The sequence below is a fragment of the Triticum urartu genome, chromosome 7A (genome assembly GCF_056163025.1).
Source record: "Triticum urartu cultivar PI428250 chromosome 7A, HENAU_Tu73, whole genome shotgun sequence".
Classification (NCBI taxonomy): Eukaryota; Viridiplantae; Streptophyta; class Magnoliopsida; order Poales; family Poaceae; genus Triticum; species Triticum urartu.
This window is the reverse complement of record NC_141879.1, coordinates 418,571,163-418,576,523: the sequence shown is the minus strand read 5'-3', so window position 1 is coordinate 418,576,523 and position 5,361 is coordinate 418,571,163.

Sequence of the window (5,361 nt, the reverse complement as noted above, 5' to 3'; positions counted from 1 at the left end):
CCCTAGGCCCTCTCCGGTGTCTATATAAACCGGAGGGTTTTAGTCCGTAGGACAACATACAATCATACCATAGGCTAACTTCTAGGGTTTAGCCTCTCTGATCTCGTGGTAGATCTACTCTTGTAATACTCATATCATCAAGAACAATCAAGCAGGACGTAGGGTTTTACCTCTATCAAGAGGGCCCGAACCTGGGTAAAACATCGTGTCCCCAGCCTCCTGTTACCATCCGCCTTAGACGCACAGTTCGGGACCCCCTACCCGAGATCCGCCGGTTTTGACACCGACACCAGGTCTCCTGTTCAGGAACGCGCCACTCAATCTCGCCTTGTGGGGGAAGCATGCCAATCCACACCAATTCATCAAGCGTGAGCTGATTCATTGAGGACTTTGCCCAGTTGGCCACTTTGCTTATCTTGTCTAGTTCGGGAGCCGACTTCGTAGCCTTCTTGGGAGCCATTGTCTTTGATCGCATGAACCAAGGGACTGCATGGTAGCAAGTCTAAATATAAGTCGGCGAGAAGGATGAGATTTATTTACACCTAAGTTATCTAAAGTATGAGCTAGTTGCAATCATCAAAATATCAAGAGAGCAAAATAGTAAGCGAGAGTTGGCTAAAATTGTTACAAGAGTCGGCAAAATGGCAGAGCAATTCCGGGTCCAAGTCTAGTACAAACAACTATTGTGCGGGCTCATCAGGATTTATAGATCTACAAATTCAGGAAAATGCAAATGAGAGCTACAACTGCTATGGATTAACAGAAAGTAACAAAAAATTCATTGCGGTGGAGTATGGCAATTGATACCAGATCGAATCTAAAGGTTTATCTCTATTCATGAACAAGATGAACTATGATCAAGACTACGGTAATGGCGTGGTCGTGCATGAACCAACACTTACAGGAAAGACAAGGGTGCTTAAGGTAGCCGCGGCGGATGAGTGCAAGCTCCAATAGAAGTGGTGGCGGAAGACGAGGAGTGAGCTTCGCCGATGACTGGGTCGGAAGCTCGAATGAGCGCGGAGCTCGAGCATAAGCAAGAGGAGGAAGATGGATATGTGCACGCGCGAGGTATAAATGGAACTGGCCCCCTCCTAGTCTATTTATAGACGGGGTACAAACCGAAGTTCCTGATGTCTACTACACAACCTTATTCTTGTAGACGTTGTTGGGCCTCCAAGTGCAGAGGTTTGTAGGACAGTAGCAATTTTCCCTCAAGTGGATGACCTACGGTTTATCAATCCATGGGAGGCGTAGTATGAAGATGGTCTCTCTCAAACAACCCTGGAACCAAGTAACAAAGAGTCTCTTGTGTCCCCAACACACCCAATACAATGGTAAATTGTATAGGTGCACTAGTTCGGCAAAGAGATGGTGATACATGTGCAATATGGATGGTAGATATAGGTTTTTGTAATCTGAAAATATAAAAACAGCAAGGTAACTAATGATAAAAGTGAGCACAAACGGTATTGCAATGCTTCGAAACAAGGCCTAGGGTTCATACTTTCACTAGTGCAAGTTCTCTCAACAATAATAAAAGAATTGGATCATATAACTATCCCTCAACATGCAACAAAGAGTCACTCCAAAGTCACTAATAGCGGAGAACAAACGAAGAGATTATGGTCGGGTATGAAACCACCTCAAAGTTATCCTTTCTGATCGATCTATTCAAGAGTTCGTAGTAAAGTAACACAAAGCTATTATTTTCGTTCGATCTATCATAGAGTTCGTACTAGAATAACACCTTAAGACACAAATCAACCAAAACCCTAATGTCACCTAGATACTCCAATGTCACCTCAAGTATCCGTGGGTATGATTATATGGTATGCATCACACAATCTCAGACTCATCTATTTAACCAACACAAAGAACTTTGAAGAGTGCCCCAAAGTTTCTGCCAAAGAGTCAAGACGAGAACGTGTGCCAACCCCTATGCATAAGTTCATGAGGTCACGGAACTCGCAAGTTGATCACAAAAACATACATCAAGTGGATCACGTGATATCCCATTGTCACCACAGATAGCACATGCAAGACATACATCAAGTGTTCTCAAATCCTTAAAGACTCAATCTGATAAGATAACTTCGAAGGGAAAACTCAATCCATTACAAGAGAGTAGAGGGGGAGAACCATCATAAGATCCAACTATAATAGCAAAGCTCGTGATACATCAAGATCGTGCCAAATCAAGAACACGAGAGAGAGAGAGATCAAACACATAGCTACTGGTCCATACCCTCAGCCCCGAGGGTGAACTACTCCCTCCTTGTTATGGAGAGCATCGGGATGATGAAGATGGAAACCGGAAAGGGATTCCCCCCTCCGGCAGGTTGTCGGAACGGGTCTAGATTAGTGTTTGGTGGCTACGGAGGCTTCTGGCGGCGGAACTCCCGATCTAGGTTTCCTTCTGGAAGTTTCTGTATATATAAGAGGTTTTGGCATCGAGAACAAGTCAGGGGGGTCTCCGGGCTGTCCACGAGGCAGGGAGGTGCGCCTAGGGGGTGGGCGCTCCCACTCACCCTCGTGGGCAACCCGAGACTCTTCGGGCCCAACTCTTTTACTCCATGGCCTTCTTCTGGTCCAAAAATAAGCTCCGTCAAGTTTCAGGTCAATTGCACTCCGTTTGGTTTTCCTTTTCTGTGATACTCAAAAACAAGGAAAAAACAGAAACTGGCACTGGGCTCTAGGTTAATAGTTTAGTCCCAAAAATCGTATAAAATAGCATATAAATGCATATAAAACATCTTGGATGGATAATATAATAGCATGGAACAATCAAAAATTATAGATACGTTGGAGACGTATCAGTGGCACAGTAACATTTTGGCTGAAAAGGTGCCTCAAATCTCGCGTTGACAAGCTTTGACATCATCCAACCAAAAATTCGCTATAGGATTACAAACACATGTGAGAACAGATGAGATGATGTCATAGTAAGATGAAGTGAACTTACTAGGTGCGGGAAGAATTCAAGACCCGGCAGCATCTGGATCTAGATAGGGACCCAGATGAATGATTCAGAAAAGGAGAGATATCAAGACTCAAGAACTGAATCAAAATGCTGGCTCTAAAGAAATTAAGACCCGGTGTGCACCCATTTATGTTTTTCTTATTTTCAGGATGAAGTTTAGCATGAATAAATCCTAGCTAAAGTGGGGGCTAATTTTGCAGATATTCCCCACGGGCAAGACCCGGCATAGTGTGACCCGGCTCTGAGCCTGATTGTTCTAAGCATGCTCTAGGAGTCACACTACTTCTGGGTCACGGAAGGAGCTAAGCTAGAGGAAGAAAGACAAAGAGCCCAAAACAAGACCCGGCCCGAAGTTGCTGGCTCTCACATGAGACTTGTGGGCCGGCTTACAAGGAGGCCCAGAAGAAAAGTTTTCCTAACTTCGAAAGTAAGAAGATCATCAAGACATAGAGTAGGATATGGGTTAAGAGTACGATCCGGAGTCTTCTGTAAACCATGGACTCAACCTATTATATAAAGGGGAGTTCCTGGGATGCCAAAAGGACAGGTTACAATCCCTCGAAAGCTAGGTAGAGAAAGAGCATCCTTGTAATGGGGATTATCATCAATATAAATCAAGAAGGAGTAGGCTTTTACCTCCACCATGAGGGGCCGAACCTGGGTAAACTTGTATGATTCATTCCCGATCAACCCCGCTCAAGCTACCACCTAGTTGCGATGGCCTCACAACTTAGTTCTCTTTCCAGGACATCTTTCGTGACAAAACCACGATACCAGTTGAATCTAGTTTTGTAGCTGCCACTAGAGACTCAATCCCTCAAAGCAGTACAACCAACACGAGAAGGATGGGAGGAGGAGTCATGCCAAGCGAAGAGGGTGTAGGACAAGCCCTAGGAGAGTCGGAAGCATCCTAACAAAGCATCAAAGATGTGGCAGACGCAAGTTCATAGGCTAGTAAAGTGAACATAAGAGCAAGACCATAAAGTATCAAAACCTGTCAACAACTCACACTAGCATTACACATCACCGGCATAAAACCATGTCCTGGGTTCCAATCCTAGGGGAGAATTTTTTTAATTCATGTGCATTTTCATTTGCACTCAAGTGATTTCATGTTGAAGGAGAAAATCCAGAAAATTTTATTTTGCAGTCACACTATTTTCAGCAGAACTATCATCCATCATAAGAAAAACTACTCCTAGGTTATGTTTTCATTTTCAGTTTTGCAGTGACACATATATTAACAACATTGCATCATAATTGAACAAATAACATGATAAGGTAACAAAGGTTTCACTCCACTAGGCCAAAAATATACTTTGTAAGTTACAAACTGATACGTCTCTGTCGTATCTACTTTTGCTAGTGCTTTTCCTCTTGTTTTGGACTCTAATTTGCATGATTTGAATGAAACTAACCCGGACTGACACTATTTTCAGCAGAACTACCATGGTGTTATTTTTGTGCAGTAATAGAACTTCTTGGATTGGAACGAAACTTTGCGAGGATTTTTTATTCAATAAAAGAGAATTTCCGCAGCCAAGAACCACCGGAGGGGGGCACCTGGGTGGGCACAACCCACCAGGGCACCCCCTCTAGGCGCAACCAGGTGGGTTGTCCCCACCTGGTGGCCCCGTAGACCCTAAAAACGACGCTATAAAATCACATATTTCCAGAAAAAAATCAGGGCGGAAGAATTATCTGGTTTCGCGATACGGAGCCGCCATTACCTCCCGTTCTTCATCGGGAGGCCAAATCTGGAGTCCGTTTGGGGCTCCGGAGAGGGGAATCTTCAGTCTTCGTCATCACCAACCCTCCTCCATCACCAATTCCATGATGCTCTCCACCTGGAGTGAGTAATTACTTCGTAGGCTCGCTGGTCAGTGAGGAGTTGGATGAGATTCATCATGTAATCGAGTTAGTTTTATTAGGGCTTGATCCCTAGTGTCCATTATGTTCTGAGATTGATGTTGTTATGATTTGCTATGCTTAATGCTTAACACTTTGGGCCTAGGTGCCATGATTTCAGATCTGAACGGTTTATTTTATCACCATTATATCTATGTTCTAGATCTGATTTTACAAGTTATAGTCACCTACTACGTGTTATGATCCGACAAACCCGGAGTGACAATAGTCGGGACACTTCCCAGTGATGACCGTAGTTTGAGGAGTTCATGTATTCACCGTGTGTTAATTCTTTGTTTCGGTTCTCTATTAAAAGGAGGCCTTAATATCCCTTAGTTTCCAATAGGAGCCCGCTACCACGGGAGGGTAGGACAAAAGATGTCACGGAAGTTCTTTCCATAAGCACATATGACTATTTACGGAATACATGCCTACATTATATTTATGAACTGGAGCTAGTGTCGTATCGC